Consider the following 24,271-nt stretch of genomic DNA (forward strand, 5'->3'; position numbering starts at 1 on the left):
CTAAACATATTTTTACACAATATTCATTACCAATTTTACAAAGAGGTAGCCAACACATAGAGAATATTTTGTAAATATTTTCTATAATTTCATAATAAATATTTTGTAAATAAAGGTACCTTTAGCTACAATTTCCCGTTTCCCTATCTATGGTGACTTCAGAGGTAATTTTCAGTGGGGGCAGTGCCTGTGGCTCAGTGGGTAGAGCGCCGGCCCCATATGCCGAGGGTGGAGGGTTCAAACCAGACCCTGGCCAAACTACAACAACAACAAAGATAGCTGGGTGTTGTGGCGGGTGCTATAGTCTCAGCTACAAGGGAGGCTGAGGCAAGAGAATCTCCTAAGCCCAGGAGTTGGAGCCTGCTCTGAGCTGTGATGCAACGGCACCTACCAAAGGTGGTAAAGTGAGACTCTGTCCTAAAAAAAAAAAAAAATTGGGGGAGGGGGACACCCTGTAGTGAAACTGCCCTAAATGAGAGATTGAAAATAGGCAGTCCTTCCGTAAAGACTGCCCTCAGATAATTCATAAAGGAATTTCTTGCTGGTAACCCAAAAGCAAAAATGTGTAACCCAACTTTTGGTTTGCAGCCCAAATCTACCTCCTAAAACTAAAGTCTGTTTGATTGCATACTAATAATGTTTTGTACAAGTTTATCTTTGCAGGTGTAGGACAGAGACAAGATCAACCCAGGGACATTTACCAAAAAAAAAAAATTTTTTTTTTTGAAACACAGTCTCATGATGCCACCCTCAGTAGAGTACTGTAACAACACAGCTAACAGCAACCTCAAAATCTTGGGCTTAAGTGATTCTTTTGCCTCAGCCTCTCAAGTAGCTGGGATTAGAGTTGCCCACTACAACGCCCAGCTATTTCTTTGTTGTAGTTGTCACTGTTGTTTAGCAGGCCTGGGCTGGTTTGGAACCCACCAGCTTCAGTGTACCTGGCCAGTGCTCTAACCACTGAGCCATGGGCACAGAGCCAGAAAATTGATTTTTCCTTCACTCTCTTTTTCTGTTCAAGTTTGAATTCAGGTTATCCTGTGTAAAATGTAAATTTCCTACACTTTACAAAAATGTAAATATTTTACCTCAGTATCCATTGCCCTAGTTCTTCTGTATGCCTTCTCATGTTTAAATACTGAAGTTCCCAACTGCTCCTTCTGAAAAATAAAAGATACATCTGTAATTTGCATTTTTTTCCAGTAATGGCTATAAACATTGTCTTAATAATCTTCCACTGATTTATATCTGCCTCAGTAACTTCTTTTGGTGTGAAAATGCTAGGAATGATAGCCAAGGGTGGGATATGCTCAGGCTTCTTTCTGTTCCATGCAGAGAGATGAGATTGCCTTTGCCTGGGACAGCAGCGTGGCTGAAGAGCCAGGTTGCTGCTACAAATTCAAGATCTGAGGGTTGGGACAAGCCAGAAGTCTCTTCACACTGGTGTGGGGTTTTGATGGGACATTCTAAAGGTGAAGGACCTATGAGTTTGATTCCAGTAGAAATATGACCACATCCCTGTCTAGTCTTCATGTCCATAAAAAAATGGGTGTCACAATAGGGAGAAGGAATCCAACCTCAGAACTCCTCCTCTCAAAGACCCTAGTCCCCTCTGACAACAAGAGGTGATGTGTAATCACTGCACAATTTGTGGTGTGACAGCCTGTGGGCAGGAGACCTCATACTCCTTATTAGCTGGGACTACAGGCACGTACCACCATGCCCCACTAATTTTTCTAATTTTTTGTAGAGATGGGTTCTTGCTATGTTGTTCATGTTGGTTTCAAACTCTTTTTCTTTTTTTTTGAGATAGAGTTTCACTTGGTCACCCTCTGTAGACTGCTGTGGAATCTTAGCTCACAGCAAACTCAAACTCTTGGGTTCAAATGATCCTCTTGTCTCACCTTCTCAAGTAGCTGGGATTATAGGTGCCCACCACAATACCTGACTAGTTTTTAGAGACAGGACCTTGCTCATGCTCAGGTTGATCTTGAGTTCGTGAGCTTAGGCAACCCACCCACCTCGATCTCCCTATTGCTGGGATTAGAGGTGCGAGCCACCATGCCTGGAGAGGTCTCAAACTCTTGGACTCAAGTGATCCTCCCACCTCAGCCTCCCAGTTGTCTTTTATTTTCATGATATCTTTCCAAAGCTAAGCTCAGGATTCCCATTTGAAATCACCCTAAAAAAATTAGAAATCTCAGAACCTTATAACATTTACTCTGCAGAAACAAGGTAAACCATACTTTTTATGAAATGAAATATATGACTCCATATTTAATACTCACTTCTGTCTTACCTTTAGGAATATTTTCATATTCTTCAAGGGCTATGGATGAATTACATTTTATAGTTAATGGAAAAATGAAGCTAAAATAAATGAGCAAAGCTTTTCAAGACACAAAATTCAGGGAATGAGACTGGTGACTGGAATATAGACATGCCCCTCTCAATTGTCAAGTAAGGTCACCCTATACCTTGAATCCTTATCCTATACCTCCCACCCTTATTCTGATCACAGAATTGCTTAGTGGCCACCCTCACTGGAGAAACTTCACTCTTGATTTCAATGCACATGAAGTGTGTATTGGGTTGCAGATTTTTAAAAGACTTTGCTGGGGGTGGTGTATATTTATCCTTTGGTATTTGCTCCCTTGAAATATTTGAGAAATAAGTTGTGCATTTTCCCCTGAATACCCGCATCTGATGGGCTGACTGGGAATGTCTCTCTAAGAAATGAAAACTGAGGCTAGTACCAAAAATCTTAAAGTCTTAATGGATTAGCTTTTTACATGAAGAATATACCAGAAGACTTCTCTCAACCTCAAGGACACTTATTTGCTCCTCTGAGAGGCTCTACTCCCATTCTTCAGAATGTCTTCTGGGAGGAAATGTCCCAGGGACTGATATTTATGGAACTCTAAAGAAAATATGAATGCTATGGACATCTTGGGTCATCCTCAGATAAGTATGAAGCTCAGGACTGGGAAAAGACAGGAGTGTGAATGAGGATCTGTCATCCTGTACAGTTACCAATAGGGAATATCAATTCCAAGACATTCTGGTAAGCTGTGTGTTCCCAGGCAAGATAAAAGGAGTAAGGCACAAAGTTTTTACCATGGAGTATCACAGGACTATTGTCCGCATTTTTTCTTATGTGAAATGTAAAAAAGTTTAAAAAATAATCACCCCCCACCTTATGTAAACAAATAATAAACACAAAAATACTGCAAGTGTTTGAAATGGGCAATAAGAAAAAAAAAGTGATAATGTAAATTGGATGGGAAGTTCTGTTTGAAAAAGTGAAAACGAAACTGAAAAATGAGTATTTTACTCCAAGACCTAGAAGAATTGGGCAGAAGAAACAAAAGTGGTAAATTTTGACTCTGGTTCCCAAACTTTGGAAAATGCTGGGGAAAACAAGTCCCCTTATAGAGTGTTAAAATATATATGAGGCAATTTGGCCAAAAAGACTCTACAGCTCTGCATTTATACCCAAGGAACCCAAAATCCAGCACCAATTTATTTCTTATTATGTGCTAATGCAAGAGCCAAGGGAAAAACTTCCCATTAATTCTTTGAAGTTTCCCCAATTACCAACTCACAAATGGAAGAGTAATAAAAGGCATATGAATTTACTCATATACTACATATGTGATGAAATCATGGAGAGATTTACCCCAAACTCCCACTGGGGAACAGAAGTTTAAATTCTCATTTTCATAACAGAAGAAAGAGATGGTAATTTTTTTGAGAGGCAAAAAATGATTACAGAGGATGAACTGATTGGGAAGAAGGAAACTAACTTGTTAATGCTTTTTTAGGAATCTGAATGCACCAGAGAGGCAGAAATCATGTTGCGGAAAAAACCTTCCAGGAGTGGTTGTATTTTCTATCTGCACTAAATAAGGAGGTTACAGGAAAGCAATAGAAGGCAACTGTTTTTATTTTGGTAAGAAACTTTGTTACATAAGAACATGTTAGAGAGTCTACCTCTACCCTGGTGTTGAGTGAAGCAAGGCTAGGTTTTAAGGACCTTGACATTCAGGATGATTTCTGAAAAGCTTTCCAACTTTGAAAAGCACTCAGCATGCCTAAGCTACAGTTTTTTAAGAATCATTTTCTGCACCCCAACATCAACTTAGAAGGAAAACAAATATAGACTTTACCAATCACAAACTACTAATTATCTTCTGATTACAAAACCAGGAAAATTTCAACTGAAAAGTCCAAAAAACTTCAATGCATAACTGCAACCAGTTATTGAATTTGATTTGCATATGCGCCTTGGAAAAACCTTTCCTTCAATTGTACAGCAGGTCTTGAAATAATAATCTTCACATAGAGGATCCTTATAAAAACTTTAGAATCTTTAAAAAATATTTAAAGTTAGGGGAGGAGCAAGTTGGCAGGCGAGTAACAGCTTCTTTGCAACCGTACACAATGAAATGGGGGAGAGAAGAATCCAGGCATCTCTGGCTGGTGGGATCTGACCAGAAACATCTCTTTGGGGACACAGGGAGACAGCGAGAGATGTCTGGACCACACGAGGAGGACAAAAGCAGTGGACAACTGGCAAGTAGTTGCATGCGTTTCTTCAGTCAGAGGCTGCCTGCCACTGTACAGCAGCAGACAGACTGCAAACGGGAAAGACCTTACCTGTGGGCTGTTTAATTGTTTGGACTTGGGCACTTGGTTGAATTACCTTGGGAGAACTTGGGTGAGAGTGTAGATGACTTTAAACATTCCCTAGGGCTCTGGACTAAGCCGCTGAGTCTGAAAAAAGCTAATATTGTTCAGCTGTGGGCCGCTAGCACAGACATTGTGGGAGAACTGCCTCTTCAGGCTTCTCCCTCAAGGAGACAGAGCCTGTGCAGCCATTATGGGAGAACTGCCCCTGTAGGATATGCCCTCAGGGTCGAAGAGGAAGGATGGAGCTGGAAGACCTTGGGCAAGTAATCTAGTGACTGAGTAGAACAAAGGCAGTGACTGAGACGATGGGGAAAAGTGGAGATTTCAGTAATTGGCAGTAACAGTTCTGCCTTATATTGGCCCTCAGGGGCATTAAGTGAGACCAATTTTGGAACACTGGATAATCGGGCAGCCACTTCAGGAGAGATCCCAGCAACAAGTGCTTTCCTGGGAAGGCTTCTGCTTAGCTAAGGCCAATGGTTTAAAGTGTCTTTGAAGTGGGCTGAGGAGAGATTTAGGCTCTCAACCCTGCCAGGTGTGAGAAATCAGCAGAGACTCCCAGTCTCCATCTCGTACAGCTGTATCAGTATTGTGATTAACATCTCATACCCCAGAAGACCACCACTACAGGACAATATTCAGCAAGATATATATGTATATTGGTTTGTTTTTGTTTTTGTTTTTTATTTAATGCTTTTAATTTTTTTTAGTATAACATTTTCCCTCTAGATTTTTCTTTTATTTCTTTTTCTTTCTTTCTTTCTTTCTTCATTTTTCTAGTTTAAATATAATTTTCTATTCTAGCCTTCTATAACAATTAGAACTTCATTTTTGCTAGAGTATCTGCCCCTATTATTTGAATTTTTCCCACAATTTTATCCCATTAGGTTTTCTGTTTTTCTGTTTGGGTTTCATTTATACTATTTTTTTCTTTCCTGTCTACTTAGTGGAGGTGGACTACTATGTCTCAACAGGCTGACAAGGAGCTACTGACCTCAAGGGAACCACCCAACCCAACAACCCCACAGGTTGGGGGTTTTTAAGGTTGAGTCAAAGCACCCACTGTACACCTTTATTAATCCTGTCTCCCTCTTTCTGTGATTCTACTTTTTTTTCCCATCAATATTCCCTTTTACTCACCCTTTCTTCTTTCTCTTTTTTATTTCTCTTTCTAAATCTTTTTTCCCTTCTTGCTCTTAAATCTGCTCATCCTTCTGCTCCCGTACCAAAAGGACTCATCAAAACCTTAGGTCAGAGGCACAGTAACATAAAGAGCAAGAGGAAGTGAAAGAAAAATTAAAGCAAAGAAACAAGTAAAAGAAAACACTCATGCAGAAGAATCTGCAGAAAAATCCTGGCAACATGAAAAACCAGTCCAAGGAACCTCCCCAAGGGACCATGAGGTAGCTACTCCAGAAGATTCCACCTATAAAGAAATGTTAATAAATTGCAATCAGTGTAACCTGGCTTATTGTACCCTCAATGAATCCCCAACAATAAAAAAAAAAAATGTTAATAATGACATAAAGGGAATTTAGAATACACATGATAAAAACAATGAAGGAAATGATGGAAACAATGAAGGAAACTGCTCATAAAATGGAAAATGACCAAAAGGAAATCCAAAAACAGAATCAAATTAAGAGATGAATGATATGCAGAATATAGAAAAGATATAGCAGACCTGAAGGAATTGAAGCAGTCAATTAAGAAACTTAAAGATTCAATAAAAGTATTACCAACATATTAGATCATGCAGAATAAAAAAATTCAGAGGTAGAGGACAAAGCTCTTGAGATAAATCAGATAGTTAATGAGGCAGAAAAGAGGAGACAGAAAGCAGAACATTCACTGTCAGAACATTCACTGACAGAATTATAGAACTTTGGGAAGAGTTCAAACATATGTGCTATTGGTATCCCAGAAGGGGAAGAAGAATGACCCAGAGGAATGGAAGCCATACTAGAGAATATTAAGAATGAAAATTTTCCAAATATCACCAAAGATTCTGACACACTCTTTTCAGACACCAGGTTGCCTTAACTCTAATGGAGCTTCTCCAAGACACATTTGATGAACTTGTCCAAAGTTAAGACAAAAGAAAAGATATTGCAAGCTTCCAGTACTAAGTGCCAATTGACTTAGAGGGGCAAATCCATTAGGGTGACCATAGACTTCTCTAATGAAACTTTTCAGGCCAGAAGACAATGGTCATCTACCTTTAATCTACTTAAACAGAACAATTTCCAACCTAGAATGCTATATCCCACTAAGGTAAGCTTTAAAATTGATGGAGAAACCAAATCTTTTACTGTGATATAAACATTGAGAAAATTCGCCACAACAAGACCAGCTCTATAGGAAATACTTCAACCTGTTCTACACACTGACCATCACAATGGACCACCAGCAAAGTAAACACCCAGAAATTAAAGGACAGAGCCTAGCTTCCATAATGATGTAAAAAAAAAAAATACTAAATGCACTTTCACAAAATAAGATGAATAGAACACTACCACACTTGTCAATTATCTCAATAAATGTTAATGGCTTGAATTCCCCACTGAAGAGGCATAGATTGGCTGACTGGATTAAAAAACACAAGCCATCCTTTGCTGTTTGTAGGAAACACACCCAATCTCAAAAGATAAATTAAAACTCAGAGTTAAGGGTTGCATGACAATTTTTCAGGCAAATGGAATCCAGAAGAAAAGAGGGATTGTTATTTTCAGCTACATGTAGATTTAAAGCAACTGAAGTCAAAAAAGACAAAGATGGTCACTTTATATTGGTCAAGGGAAAAATACAACAAGAAGCCATTTCAATTCCAAATATTTATGTACCCAACTTAAATGCTCCCAGATTCTTAAAACAGACCTTACTTAATCTGAGCAATATGATATCCATAATACCATAATAACAGGAGTCTTTACCACTCCTCTCCCAGGGCTGGGCAGGTCCTCTAAATAGAAATTAAACAAAGATATCAGGGTCTTAAATGAGACTCTAGAACAACTGTGCCTGATAGATGTATATAGAACACTCCTTCCCAAAGATAAAGAATATAAATTCTTCTCATTGCCCCATTGAACATTCTTCAAAATTGATCGTATCCTAGGACACAAAACAAACCTTAACAGAATCAAAAGAATTGAAATATTACCTTGTATCTTCTCAGACCACAAGGCACTAAAGGTGGAACTCAACTCCAACAAAAACATCCAACCACACACAAAGGCACAGAAATTTAACAACCTTATGCTGAATGACAATTGATTGCAGGAAGAAATAAAAAAGGAAATCATTAACTGCCTTGAGCATAACAACAATGAAGACACAAGCTCCCAAAACTTGTGGGATACAACAAAAGCAGTCCTGAGAGGAAAATTGATCACTTTAGTTGCCTACATTCAAAAACAGAGATCATATCAACAAACTCACAAGCCATCTTATGGAATTGGAAAAGAAGAACAATCCAAGCCTAAACCCAGCAGAAGAAAAAAAATATCCAAAATTAAATCAGAGATTAATGAAATCAAAAAGTAAAGAATCATTCAGAAAATTAATGAAACAAAAAATTGGTTTTATGAAAAAACAAGAGACTAATTAGAAACAGAAAAGTAAAATCTCCAGTAACCTCAATCAGAAATGATATAGTGGAGGCTCCTCACCCATAGACAGTGGTTACAGTTTTAGTCACATACAAGAAGGGTGGTGGGTTCAAACTCAGCCCGACCCAGCTAAACACCAATGACAACTGCAACAACACCACCACCAACAAAATAGCCGGGTGTTGTGGCAGTGCCTGTAGTCTCTCACCTACTCAGGAGGCTGAGGCAGAAGAATGACTCAAGCCCAAGACTTTGAGTTTGCTGTGATGCCTCAGCACTCTACCGAGGGTGATATAGGACACTCTATCTCCAAAAAAGAAAAGAAAAAGGAAAAATGATAAAGGGGAAATAATAACCAATGCCACAGAGATACTCTTACATTATCTCCAAATACTACAAGAAATTCTATGCCCAGGAATTTGACAATGTGAAGGAAGGAAATGGATCAATATTTGGAATCACACCCTCTCCCCTAGACTTACCCAGGAAGAAATAAATCTCCTGAACAGACCAATTTCAAGCACTGAGACCAAAGAAACAATAAAATCTCTCCCAACAAAAAAATGACCTGGTGCGGATGGCTTCACACCAGAATTCTATCAAACCTTATTCCCATACTGCAGAAACTATTCCAAAAAATTGAGGAGGAAGGAATCTTATCCAACACGTTCTACAAAGCATACACCAGCCTGATACCAAAACCAGAAAAAGACCCAACTAAAAAGGAGAACATCAGACCAATTTCACTAATGAACATTGATGCAAAACTTATTACCAAAATCCTAGCCAACAAATTACAGGATATCATCAAAAAAAGTCATACATCATGATCAACTAGGTTTCATCCCAGGGATGCAAGTCCATAAACATTATTCAACGTATCAACAGAAGCAAAAACAAAAACCACATGATTCTCTCAATAGATGCACAAAAACCATTTGATAAAATCCAGCTTTCTTTTCTAATTAGAGCACTGAAGAGTATAGGCATAGTTAGCACATTTCTTAAACTGATCGAAGCTATCTATGACAAACCCACAGCTAATATTTTACTGAATGGAGTAAAACTGAAAGCTTTTCCACTTAGAACTGGAACCAGACAAAGTGGTCCTCTGTCACCATTACTATTTAACATAGTACTGGAAGTTCTAGCCAATACAAAGGGCATCCAAATGAAAGCAGAGGAAGTCAAACTCTCCCTCCTTTCTGAGGATATGATCTTATACTTAGAAAACTCCAAACTTGTCAACTACAAGACTCCTGGAAGTCATCAAAAAAATGCAGTACACGTTAAATCTACTAAGTGTAGAAAATAAATGTCTTAATACAATAACTAAGAAAATGCAGTAAAGGCTATGTTAACCAGTTTGATGAAGTATTTCAAATTGTATATAAAACCAGCACATTGTACCCCATAATTCCTTTAAAGTACACAGCTATGATTTAATTGAAAAAAATACAGTAATGTCTCAGGATATTCAATCAATGTCCACAAGTCAGCAGCCTTTGTATACACAAAAAACAGCCAAGATGAGAGACTAATTAAGGACACAACTCCCTTCACCATAGCTTGAATGAAAATGAAATACCTAGGAATAAGCCTAACTAAAGAAGTGAAGGACCTCTGTAAAAATAATTATGAGACCCTAAGAAAGGAAATAGCAGAGGATATTAACAAATGGAAGAACATACCATGCTCATGGCTGGGAAGAATCAACATTTCTTAAAATGTCTATACTTCCCAAAGCAATCTACTGATTCAATGCCATCCCTATTAAAATACCGACCAGCATACTTTCAAAACTTGGAAAAAATGATTCTGTGTTTTGTATGTAACCAGAAAAATACCTGCATAAATACCTGTAACCAGAAAAATACTGCATAGCTAAGGCAGTTCTTAGTGATAAAAACAAAACCAGAGGCATCTGCATGACAGATTTTAGGCTGTGCTACAATGCCATAGTGGTCAAGATAGCATGGTACTGGCACAAAATTAGAGACATAGACATTAGGAATTGAATTTTAAAAAACAGGAAATGAAACTGACATCTTACAGCCACCTACTCTTCAATATACCAAACAAGAACATGCACTGGGGGAAAGAATCCCTATTCAATAAATGGTGTTGGCAGAACTTGATATCCACATGTAAAAGACTGAAAGTGGACCCACACCTTTCTCCACTTATGAACTGATTCAAGATGTATAAAGGACTTAAATTTCAGGCACAAAACAATAAAAATCCACAAAGAAAGCATAAGAAAAATACTGGAAGATATCTGCCTCAATAAAAACTTTATGAAGAATGCCATGGCAATTGCAACAACAACAAAAATAAACAAATGAGACTTAATTAAACTGAAAAGCTTCTGAACAGCTGAGGAGACAACCAAAGCAAATAGACAATCTACACAATGGGAAAGGATATTTGCTTATTTTGAATCAGACAAAAGCTTGATAACTAGAATCTATAAAGAACTCAAATTAATCCACATGAAAAAAGCCAAGAATTCCATATATCAATTGGGAAGAGACATGAATAGAATCTTCTCTAAAGAAGACAGACGAATGGCTAGCAAACATATGAAAAAATGCTCATTATCCCTAATTATTAGAAAAATGCAAATCAAAACTACCCTGAGATATCATCTAACCCCAGTAAGAATAGCCCACATCACAAAATCTCAAAACTGCAGATGCTGGTGTAGATGTGGAAAGAAAGGAATACTTTTACACTGTTGGTGTGACTGCAAACTAATACAATCCCCTTTTGTCATAAGGACACTTGCACTAGACTGTTTGTCACAGCTCAATTTACAATCACCAAAATGTAGAAACAGCCTAAAAGCCCCCAAACCCAGGAATGGATTAACAAGCTGTGGTATATGTATACCATGGAATACTAGTCATCCATTTAAAAAATGGAGACTTCACAGTCTTTATATTAACCTGGATGGAAGTAGAACACATTATTCTTAGTAAAACATCACAAAAATGGAGAAGCATGAATTCTATGTATTCAATTTTGATATTAGGACAATTAATGATAACTAGTGACGTGGTGGTGGTGAGGGAAGGAGATAGAGAGAGAGAAGGAAGAGTGGATGGGGAAAGAAAGAGCATAGAGAGGGCAGGAGGGAAGTGGGTGGGGTCTTGTGTGATACAGCTTTTGGGGGCAAGGCACAATTCTAAGAGGGACTATACCTAACAAATGCAATCTGTGTAACCTAGTTTCTTGTACCCTCAATGAATCCCCAAGAATTAAAAAAAAAAAAAAAGGTACTTAAAGTTGGAGAACTCTTGATTCCACTCCCCAGAGCTACTGAAATAAAATTTGTGCTAGCAAGCAGATTTAAAGGTATGGGTAACAATCTATGCCACTGAATTACTGAAATTACCATTAATCTAATGAAGGATATACATTGGCTCAAAAATTGGTAAGATTAATGCCAAAATAAAATATCTCCAAAATTTCCTTGACTATATCAAGACATCCTTAAGTTTTCCTTAGAAACAAGAACTTGACATTCATGCAGTCAAAGAAGAAACTGAATAAAAAACATTTTACAAAGAAAGAATATGAAATGCTTAGTGTAGACCCAGAAGTGTGTATTTAAGTTATCCTCACCGAGGAAGACCAGGTTTCTATAGTTGTCTAACATGACATCCCAACACAAATGCTGCTGAGCAGGGTCCAGGCAGGCCCACTCATTAATAGAGAATTCTATAGACACATCCGTGTATGTCAACACTCCCTGAAAAACAAACATATTTGCCAAGAAATAAGGGGTGATTGAATTTCACTTTTAGTTAAATGAGTGAAGAGAACTGTTGCTGATGTATATGAGTGACTGGAATTATCTAATCAGTACAGAAGAGACAAATTCCCTCAAGTGTTCTCTAACACTGAAGGGGACGGCATAGTGTCCACACAACCAGTGTAGACACTATAGTTTTTTGGTTTGCACGGTAAAAATAAAAGGCCACCAATACAGGCATGTATATTTTTGTGACTTATCTATATCATTCCATGTAAGCTGTGTGTATTTTTCTATATGACAATGTCATGGTGAGGTAAATAGTACCTCTAAAATTTTAACATGTATAAGAAAGAACAGGAGATAGGCCGGGCACGGTGGTGGTTCACATCTATAATCCTAGCACTTTGGGAGGCCAAGGGAGTGGATTGCTTGAGCTCACATGTTCGAAAACAGCATAATAGTGAGACCCCATCTCTATTAAAAATTAAAAAAAAATGAGTCAAGAGGATCACTTGAGCCCTAGTAGAAGGTTACTGTGAGCTATGATGCCATAGCACTCTACCCAGGACGACAGTTTGAGACTCTGTCTCAAAAAAACAAACAACAACTAAAAAAAAAAAAATACTAAGACCAGAAGATCTTGATAAAATGTAGATTTTCATTCAGAAGATATAGGATGAAGATTCCATTTCTAAATTTCCAACAAGCTAAACAGGAATGATAATGCTCTGTCCCATTAAAATATTTTGTCAAACATGCAGTGAACTGTACATACTGGATTTACCCCAACTGATTTCTGAACCAGTAAACAAAGATGACAAACTTTGCTTTCCAAAGCAAGGTATAGAAAAGAGAATCTAAAAAGAAAGGGATGCTTCCTCAATAAATGTTTTGGTTTGTGCACATTAGTGATATGTCCCCAAGTACTTATTAAGAGTACAGAAGATGTACTGGGCAGCACCTATGGCTCAATGGGTAGGGCACTGGCCCCATATACCAAGGGTGGCGGATTCAAATCCGACCCTGAAAAAATTGCAACAAAAAAATTGCTGGGCATTGTGGCGGGCACCTGTAGTCCCGGCTACTCAGAAAGCTGCGGCAATAGAATTGCCTAAGCCCAGGAGTGGAGGTTGCTGTGAGCTGTGATGCCACCACACTCTACCAAAAGCAATAAAGTGAGACTGTCTCTAAAAAAAGTTAAATAAATAAAGAAAGAAAATATACAGAACCCTACAATGGAATATGTGTCAAAGAACATCAGAACTGAGTGAATAAAATTAACCTCACTGTAAACAGGACAAATTAGTATCAGGTGGTGATTCACAAATGCAAACACGATATCACGGCTGTGACAGTACTGGACAGAAAAAGTAAATTATAACCTGATAAAAACTCGTTGGAAAAACCCAGTTTGGACAAAGTTTAAGGTATAGATATCGGGCATGTTTTCTAATCACAAATCCTGTCTTTAAATATGTCCTTCTTAACATTCTAGAAAGCAAATCTTTGGTAATTATCCTGTTTTTCAGAACTTTGAGTTACTTTAGGCAGTTCATGCCACCTTCTGTAAAAGTACACGTATATCAACTTCTTTTACATAGACCCCATAGAGCTTCCAGATGGAAGCTAAACAGTACATATTCCCCATTTCTGCTAATATACAATGATCCAACCTCATCCACAGTGGAAATCTTGACATCCACATTTTCCCACTTTCAACAGAAAGAAAGAGAACATTTTCACTATTGCAGGATATGAGTTTAATGTGAGAATTTTCTAGGGCATATGGCAAGCCTGGATGGAGAAAAGGGAAAGAAGACTGTCATATGTAGAGGAGAAGAATTTTTGGAGACTTTTCACTATTATAATGGGAAAAGAGTATTTGAAACAAACTCATTAAGCAGGAACATCACAAGTAGAGATGTAGAGGTTTGAAAATTCTAACATGATAGTGCAGGAGAAAAAGTGGGCACAGCCCTGGACCTTGGACTCATTTACCGGAAAAGCAATCATTTCTTTCTCCTTCTCCTCCTTCCCTTGATTTCCTTCTCAGGTGAGATTATCTGGACACATTATTCCTCCATCTTGATAATATGCATTTTAAAACATCAGCCCAAACTCTTCAACTGCTACCACCACATCCACAGGCATAGGAACCTCCAAGTACAGTGAAAATTTCACCCTTACCTATTCTTTATCATGGGAGAGAGTCAGGAAGGAGGTTCTACGTAAAGACCAAAATGTGAGTTTCTAATTTCTTGGCTTCCAGTTCCCTCCCCTGCCAGCAATTTCTGCTATGGAAATGGGAAATGGAGCCTGTGCCCTCTTTCTGAAAAAAAAAAATAAATAAACTCAACTGTCTTAAATGTATATGGAAACCCTCATGCTAGACATTGGCCTTCCCTTAGCATCACAGGGGGCACTTAATTAAAACCACGTGGATGAAACAACCCACACTAATTGAATCTGTGGGCAGGCAGAATCGCAGATGATGGTACCTCTTCAAACTAGACATAGAATCCTAACTACAAGCCTGGGCTGAGAAACACTTAGCTAAACATCACCTCTCTGAGTTTAATATGCATACAAGGCATTTCACAGTATGCCCACTCGAAGCATCTGATTCTGCAACAGCAGCAGTTACTCTATCTTCAAGCAAATAATCAGTTTTCTTATAATGCCTATAATCTTCCCTAAGAATTTCAGAAAGAAGGCCAGCCCAATGGTTCAAGCCTGTAGGCCCAGCACTCTTGGAGGCCCAAGGCAGGTGGCTTTTCTGAGCTCAGGAGTTCCAGATTAGCCTGAGCTAGTGCAAGACCCTATCTGTAAAAATAGCAGGGTGTTGTGGTGGGCAGCTGTAGTCCCAGCTACTCGGGAGGCTGAGGCAAGACGATGGCTTGAGTGCAGGAGTTTTAGGTTGCTGTTACCTGTGATGCCATAGCACTCCAATGAGAGTGACAAGGTGAGATTATGTCTCATTAAAAAAAAAAAAACAAGAATTTCAGGAAGTGTTTTGAGCCATTAACTATAGAACCAAGATAACAGAACTTCCTGCGAAGGAAAATAGTGAGCAGTTAACCCCCATTTCTGTTTTAGTCTAGCTGGTATCAGCCAGACAACCAGAAGGCAAGAAACCATTTCAATGAGACGTGGAGACATACACACAGAAAGCTTCCACACAGTTTCCCAAGCTCTTTTCCCCTTTCACCACCATCTGGTCAACCTAAAAACATGAGGTGGTCTTTGCAACATTAGTCAGCCATCTCCTCATGATGTTCTTGAATTAATTGCTTGTTCTTCCATCAACTCTTGCATTGTGCCTTATACTTTTCAGGAGGGAATGGTCAATCTTGGGTTTGTTTAAATTTTCACAGGTTTTGAGTGAGTCTTTGAAGTGGCTTATTTAACAATTGCCCCTATTGCTGCTGTTACTCCTTCTAGACCAGCGATTGTCAACCTGTGGGTCACATCCCCTTTTAACTGTATTAAAGGGCCACAGCTTTAATAAGAAGAAGGTTAATAAGAGGTTTAATAAGAAGGTTGAGAGCCACTGTTCTAGACTATAGCAGCACTCATCTAGAGAAAGCAAACCCAGCACAGAGTCCTCTCAGCTCAACACTTTATAAATAACAAGAATATCTTTGGTTCAAGGAAGACCAACAATCACAATCTTGAAACATGACATAGGTTGCTGGCACTTTAAAGTTTCCAGATTCTGAAGAAGCCAGCAGTGTCCAAGGAAATACCTGGAGTCACAATTTGGACCTGCAGATTTGGGTCTTGCACATGTGGGGATGTAGTTAGTGCCCTGTGTATATTCATGAGAATTAGAGAAACAGAAAAATGGGAATGGGGACATTCTCAGGTGTACTCAATGCACATCTGGGATCCAGGTTGAGCTTCTGGCCTCCTAGTCTCAGGATCAGTTTTAGGTCTAAAGAGATCAAGATAATTGAAAGACAGAGACAGAACAGGTGATTGCTGCCCTATAAAGATAGTTTGTAAAAATCTACAGGTTGTCCCAAAGTCAACATACATACAGAAAATAGAAAATTGTAGCTAAAATATATCTTTGCAAAATACTCATTACAAAATTTTACAAGGAAGTAGCAACACACAGAAAATAGTTTTTAAATGTTTCATAAAATTTTGTTGTAAATAAAACTATATATAGGTGCAATTTCCCTCTTTGCCTATGCATGATGACAGTAGGGGCAATTTTTGGGACACCATGTACTGTAAATACTCAAGAAGGGAGATTGAAAACTGGTAGAGAGACCATTGTAGCTTCATTACTTGGGACAGAATGCACATTCCTGTACAACTGGGTGTTGTGACTGTGAAGTGGAGCTAGAAAGTGCCCTCTGGAGTTACACTTGGTGGGAATCACCTATGTTCATATCAATTCTGGTAATTCTGGATGGTGTGTAAAAATAATTTATAACTAGGGGGCGGAGACAAGATGGCTGACTGAAGCCAGCTTTCCAAAGAGGCTCTCATCCAGAAGGAAAGTTAAATGACAGAAATTTAGCAAGTAACCTGACGGATCAGAGTTGCACCAAGAAAGAAGGTTGAAGAACACAGATCAACCCTGCTGAGGCGAGCTGCGACCCCAAGGATACAAAAAAAGGTACAAAATCCACCACCAAGTGGACGGGAGTCCCCTTCCTCATAAAAACAGCTCGGAGTACCACATAGACAAATGAGCAATGTTCAAAAGTCTTCCCATCATACTCCATGGGAGAGACCCTCTAAAAACTGGACCAACTTCTTCTACTATGGTGCAATGGTGCTCTCCTGCCAGGCATAAAACTGTGTAAAACAGTATAAATTCTCTACTTGTAATTCTGAGCTCCAAGCAGTCCCCTAAACTCTCACTCTGAGGTCTGGAGGCATGTCCCCCAGGAGTCAAAATTCGTGGGTGATTTCTCGAGGGGTGTGGACAGGGACTGCACTGCAGCTGGTCAGTGCTGATTCTGCAGCATGGGAGTGAGGAGAGGACGGTTCACTGAGAAGGAACCATGCTGGAGCAGAGGTGCCCCCAAGGCTCAGAGCAGCAGTGGTTTTTGGCAACAATAGGGCTGACCCTGGATGTTCTGGAGTCACACTCCCTGTCTCTCTGGGCAAGCAGAGGAGGTGGGGCATCTTCTCAGGTGGCAACCACAGGCAGAGTGGATCTGGGACAGAGATACACACCCCTTGAGCAAGTGTTTGCCTTAGGCGGTACTGGCCTGGGTGGATCACGGGGACTAGAAAACATACATACAGTGCAGATAAGACTCCCAGGGCGGGGCTGACATAGATGACTGCTTTACTGAGTCTAAGATGCACACAGCCCTCAGGAAATCATCAGGCTACACAAAGGAAAGCAGGAGGCTAGAACTGACAGCTAACCATGCTGCGAATACAAACTACCAGGTAACAGCAAAGACAGGGCCTGAGGCACAGGTTCTGGGAACTCAAAACAGATTTTCTTCTGCAGGGGAATTTAGCGGGGACAGAAACAAATCCCGCAACGATGTTCTGTTCTGTCAGTAACATCAATCATGGGATGGTTAGAACTCAGTGAACATCCCCAGCCTCTGTCAAGCCCCAACTCTCCCTGCCGGACGGTAGCAGAGTAGCAGCCTGGCCGAGGAGACAGATTTCCTTGTGATTCAGGCAGGTGCAAACCCCTGGAGTATCTGCTCATTGGAGGCAACTGGGTCACAGTCCTGTGGGGTTATCAGTGACTGGGTGTGACAGAGATGCAAGGTGGGGAAGGAGGCATCAACCTCCCCAGACTAATCTACTTGCTGGGTGGGTCCTCCTGACCCTATGGAGCACCGGAGCAAGTCATATATGAGTTGACAGCAGATTGCTGCAATCTAGTTGCCAGAGACCTTTTAAACTCTTCCACCTGAGACAGGTGCTGACTGAGACAATTGATTTGGACATTTTGAACTCAGCCAATCTCCCGAGGACTGTCCAAGTGGTGCCCTGGGTGTGGTTGTAGAAAGGTTTGATTTTCTTTTTCCAATTGTTGCCTGTCGGGGGCGGCGTGACTTAATTACTAGTATTTCTCAACAGCTGAGACTTCAACCCAGAGTAACTGTTTCACTAGGGTCGGACAGAAACCAGTTAAAAACTAGACAGAGACACTTAGCTCCACCACATCAAACAGGTCCCAAGTTTCTAAGGCCACAGCACTGTACAAGTCCTCGGCAAAGCTCCAGGGAAAAAGGCAAACGGTGTAAAGTAATCATGGGGCAGAACCAACGGAAAAACTATGGTAACATGAATAACCAGAGTAGATCAACACCCCCAAGCAAAGATATGCCAGATGTAACTGAAGAACCCATTCATAAACAGCTGGCCGAGATGTCAGAAATCGAATTCAGAGTTTGGATTGCAAACAAGATTAAAAGAATGAAGGAAAATTTGCGATTAGAAATTCCAGGAGCAATTCAAAAGTCGGAATTAGAACTTCAAGCAGTAATTCAAAAGTTGTCTCAAGAATTCAATGAATATAAAGACAAAACCACCAAAGATTTTGACTCATTGAAGCAAGAATTTGCAGTCTTCAAGATATGAAAAATACAGTAGAATCTCTCAGTAATAGAGTGCAGCAAGCAGAAGAAAGGATTTCTGACATTGAAGACAAAGTTTTTGAGCACTCCCAAACTCTCAAAGAGGAAGAGAAATGGAGAGCAAAAATGGATCATTCTCTCAGAGAGCCCTAGGATAATTCGAATTAGGCTAATATCCACCTCATTGGAATCCCTGAAAGCAATGAAGTGGCTTCACAAGACATACAGGCCCTTCTCCATGAAATTATGAAAGAGAATTTTCCAGACATGCCAAGAGATTCTGAAATTCAGATAGCAGACAGTTTCAGTACCCCAGTATGACTCAACCTGAACAAGACATCCCCCAGACACATCATATTAACTTCACTAAAATTAATATGAAGGAGAAAATTGTGAAAATAGCCAGGTGTAAGAAAACCATTACCTACAAAGGGAAGAATATTAGAATGACTGCAGATCTCTCTGCTAAAACTTTTCAAGCCAGAAGAGGGTGGTCCTCAACATTTAATCTCCTAAAACAAAATAACATTCAACCATGGATGAACTGAGCTTCATCAATCCAGCTAAATTGAGTTTCATTTATGATGGAGAAATAAAATACTATAATGACATTCACATGTTTAAGAAATTTGTCATAACCAAATCAGCTCTTCAGGATATTCTCAGACCTATCCACCATAAGGACCAGCCCAATCCTCTACCACAAAAGTAAACTCACTCAGAAACTTTTGATCAAACTCCAACGTCCACAGTAGCAAAAGGATTAAAAAGGACTTTCCAAAACTTGATACCCAAAATTTTACCAGACTTATCTATATACTCCATTAATGTGAACAGCATAAACTGTCCTCTAAAGAGGAACAGGTTGGCTGACTGGATACAAAAACTCAGGCCAGATATTTGCTGCATAGAAGATAAATATAGACTCAGGTGAAAGGATGGCTGTCTGTATTTCAGGCAAATGGTAATCAGAAAATAGCAGGTGTTGCAATTTTATTTGCAGATACAATAGGCTTTAAAGCAACAAAAGTAAGGAGGGATAGGAATGGTCACTTCATATTTGTTAAGGGTAATACTCAATATGATGAGATTTCAATTATTAACATTTATGCACTCAACCAAAATGTGCCTCAATTTCTAAGAAAAACTCTAACAGACATGAGCAACTGGACTTCCTCCAACTCCATAAAACTTGGAGATTTAAACACTCTTTGGCAGTGTTGGATAGATCCTCCAATAAGAAGCTGAGCAAAAAAATTTTAGATTTAAACCTAACCATCCAACATTTGGATTTAACAAACATCCACAGAACATTTCATCCCAACAAAACTGAATACACATACTTCTCATCAACCCACAGAACATACTCCAAAATCATTCACATCTTAGGTCACAAGTCTAACCTCAGTAAATTTAAAGGAATAGAAATTGTTTCTTGCATCTTCTCAAACCACCGTGGAATAAAAGTTGAACTCAGTAACAACAGGAATCTGCATACTCACACAAAAACATGCAAGTTAAATAACCTTATGCTGAATGATAGCTGAGTCATAAATGAGATTAAGAAGGAAACTGCCAAATTTTTGGAACAAAATGATAATGAAGACACGAATTATCAAAACCTTTGGGATACCACAAAGGCAGTCATAATTTATACCACTGCAAGCCTTCCTTAAGAGAACGGAAAGAGAGGAAGTTAATAACTTAATGGGACATCTCAAGCAACTGGAAAAGAAAGAACATTCCAACCCCAACCAAGTAGAATAAAAGAAATAACTAATATTAGAGCAGAATTAAATGAAATTGAAAACAAAAGAATTATACAACAGATCAACAAATCAAAAAGTTGGTTTTTTGAAAAGGTCAATAAAATAGATAAACCTTTGGCTAACCTAACTAGGAAAAAAAGAGTAAAATCTCTAATTTCTTCAATCAGAAATTACAAAGATGTAATAACAACACACTCTTCAGAAATTCAAAAAATCCTTAATAAATATTACAAGAAAATTTTATTATCAGAAATATGAAAATCTGAAGGAAACTGACCAATACTTGGAAGCACATCACCTTCCAAGACTTAGCCAGGATCAAGTGGAAAGGTTGAACAGGCCTATATCAAGTTCTGAAATAGCATCAAACATACAAAATCTCCCTAAAAAGAAAAGCCCGGAACCATAAGGATTTACGTCAGAATTCTACCAAACCTTTAAAGAGGAACTAGTACCTATGTTACTCAACCTATTTCAAAATACAGAAATAGAAAGAAGACTACCCAACACGTTCTATGAAGCAAACATCACCCTGATCCCCAAACCAGGAAAAGACCCAACAAGAAAAGAAAATTACAGACCAATATCACTAATGAATATAGATGCAAAAATATTCAACAAGATCCTAACAAACAAAATCCAGTCATATATCAAACGATTTATACATCACAACCAAGTCAGTTTTATCCCAGGGTCTTAAGGCTGGTTCAATATACGTAAATCTATAAATATAATTCAGCACATAAACAAATTAAAAAACAAAGACCATATGATTCTCTCACTTGATGCAGAAAAAACTCTTGATAATATCCAGTATCCCTTCATGATCAGAACACTTAAGAAAATTGGTATAGAATGGACATTTCTTAAACTGATAGAGACCATCTACAGCTAACCCACAGCCAATGACGTATTGAATGGAGTTAAATTGAAATCATTTCCACTGAGATCAGGAACCAGGCAAGGTTGCCCATTGTCTCCACTGCTCTTTTTTTTTTTTTTGGGGGGCCGGGGCAGGGTTTGAACCCGCCACCTCTGGCATATGGGACTGGCGCCCTACTGCATGAACCACAGGCGCCGCCCTGTCTCCACTGCTCTTTAACATTATAGTGGAAGTTTTAGCCATCACAATTAGGGAACAAAAGGCAATCCAGGGTATTCATGTAGGGTCAGAAGAGATCAAACTTTCGCTCTTCACAGATGATATGATTGTATATCTGGAAAACACCAGAGATTCTACTACAAAACTCTTAGAAGTGATCAAGGAATACAGCAGCATCTCAGGTTACAAAATCAACAGTCATAAATCGGTAGCCTTTATAGATACCAACAATAGTTAAGCTGAAAAAAACAGTTAAGAACTCTATTCCATTCACAGTAGTGCCAAAGAAGATGAAATATTTGGGAGTTTATATAACAAAAGACGTGAAAGAACTCTACATAGAGAACTATGAAACTCTAAGAAAAGAAATAGCTGAAAATGTTAACCAATAGAAAAACATACCATGCTCATGGCTGGGAAGAATGAACATTATTAAAATGTCCATACTACCCAAAGCAATATACAATTTTAACGCAATCCCTATTAAACCTCCACTCTCATACTTTAAAGACCTTGAAAAACTAATACTTCTTTTAATATGGAATCAGAAAAAATCTCGAATAACCAAGACATTAATCAGAAATAAAAACAAAGCAGGAGGAATCACACTACCAGACATCAGACAATACTATAATCAATAGTGATCAAAACAGCATGGTACTGGCACAAAAACAGAGAGGTAGATGTATGGAGTAGAACAGAGATCCAAGAGATGAAGCCATCTACCTACTAATATTTGATCTTTGACAAGCCAATTAAAAAAATTCAGTGGGGAAAAGATTCCCTATTCAACAAATGTTGCTGGGTGAACTGACTGGCAACCTGTAGAAGACTGAAACTGGATCCACACCTTTCACCATTAACTAAGATAAACTCTCACTAGATTAAAGATTTAAACTTAAGACATGGAACTATGAAAATACTGGAAGAAGAGTGCAGGGAAAACTCTTGAAGAAAGCAGTCTGGGCGAATATTTTATGCAGAGGACTCCACAGGCAATTGAAGCAGCTCCAAAAATACACTATTGGGACCTGATCAAACTAAAAAACTTCTGCACAGCCTAGAACACAGTAAGTAAAGCCAGCAGACAGCCCTCAGAATGGGAGAAGATATTTGCAGGTTATGTCTCCGACAAAGGTTTATGAGCCAGAATCCACAGAGAACTCAAACTTATAAGCGAGAAAAGAACAAGTGATCCCATCTTAGGTTGGGCAAGGGACTTGAAGAGAAACTTCCCTAAAGAAAACAGGCACACGGCCTACAGACATATGAAAAAAAAAAGCTCATAATCCTTAATCATCAGAGAAATGCAAATCAAAACTACTTGGAGATATCATCTAACTCCAGTAAGATTAGCCCATATCACAAAATCTCAATACCAGAGATGTTGGTGTGGATGTGGAGAAAAGGGAACTTCTAAACTACTGGTTGGAATGCAAATTAATATATTCCTTTTGGAAAAATGTTTGGAGAAGACCTAGAAATCTAAAAATAGATCTGCCATTCAATCTATAATTCCTCTACTAGGTATATTCTCAGAAGACCAAAAATCGCATTATAACAAAGATATTTGTATCAGAATGTTTATTGCAGCCAATTCATAATTGCTAAGTCATGGAAAAAGCCCAAGTGCCCATCGATCCACGAATGGATTAATAAATTGTGGTATATGTACACCATGGAATACCATGCAGCCTTAAAGAAAAATGGAGACTTTACCTCTTTCATGTTTACATGGATGGAGCTGGAACATATTCTTCTTAGTAAAGTATCTCAAGAATGGAAGAAAAATTACCCAAGTACTCAGCCCTACTATGAAACTAGCTCATTATGAGCTAGGGCTCAATACAAAAATTCCCACGCTGGGGAGACTCTGTCTCAAAAAAACGTTCTACTTGACATGTTGTATTATAATTTTATAAGAGACATGTTGCACAAGACAAAAAAAAAAAAAAACACAGAAAGTACTTCTATTTTTAGAAATGCATCCAAACCTCAAAGTAGTTTGAAAATGCAAAAATAATCTACATAATTATTTCCTCCTAATGATTTAACTTTATTTAAACACATTTTTGTAAATTTTTCTGGAGTGGCTGTGGACAACATAGAGGCTCTCATTTATACATGTCCACATACGTGTGTAATCTGTAATGGTCACACTGGTACAGACTTCATTTCATTTTATATTATAACTAATAAAGATGGAAATTGGGACATAGTTCTAAATTTTAATTCATATTAATATTTTCCTTGTATTACAGCAACACACCTATTCCTGGCATCACAGGAATTTAATTGGTGTTTAAATGTTCAATGATCATTCTTTCATTCCAATATTTATAGAACACTTATGAAGTGACAGTGCTGTACTAAGTGATGAAGACACAGTAGTAACAAAAAATTTGGATCCCACCCTCATAGAATTTACAATCTGGTAGAATAGCTGAACAAGTACAGGGTGGTATAGGGCATCTATCAAAGAGTGTAACCATAGAGAAAAATGTATTCCCAGATCTAAGAAAGGACTCTTTCAGGAACTGTTGCTTCAAACTAAAATCTGACTACATTTTATAAGAAAAGGAAGAAGATGCAAGAGAAACAGGAATGAGTGAGACATAACTAAGATCTATAATAAGATATGTTTACTGAGTGGCAGTTCAATGAAACAGAATTTTTTTTTTAAGGTCATCAGCTGCTTTTACATTCTAGGAATTGTTTAGATTTCATGATCTACACAGAGGGAACCCAGCAGGCTGTGGCAGGAGCTG

General features: G+C 38.6%; 1 pseudogene; it reads left to right on the plus strand.

Annotated features, from left to right (window-relative positions):
* The first annotated feature begins 4,533 nt into the window (after positions 1–4,533).
* LOC128579524 (actin-related protein 2/3 complex subunit 1A-like) overlaps positions 4,534–24,271 on the plus strand; it is a 41,346-nt pseudogene continuing 21,608 nt past the window's right edge.

This window comes from Nycticebus coucang, unplaced genomic scaffold (assembly GCF_027406575.1).
Source record: "Nycticebus coucang isolate mNycCou1 unplaced genomic scaffold, mNycCou1.pri scaffold_62, whole genome shotgun sequence".
Lineage (NCBI taxonomy): Eukaryota > Metazoa > Chordata > Mammalia > Primates > Lorisidae > Nycticebus > Nycticebus coucang.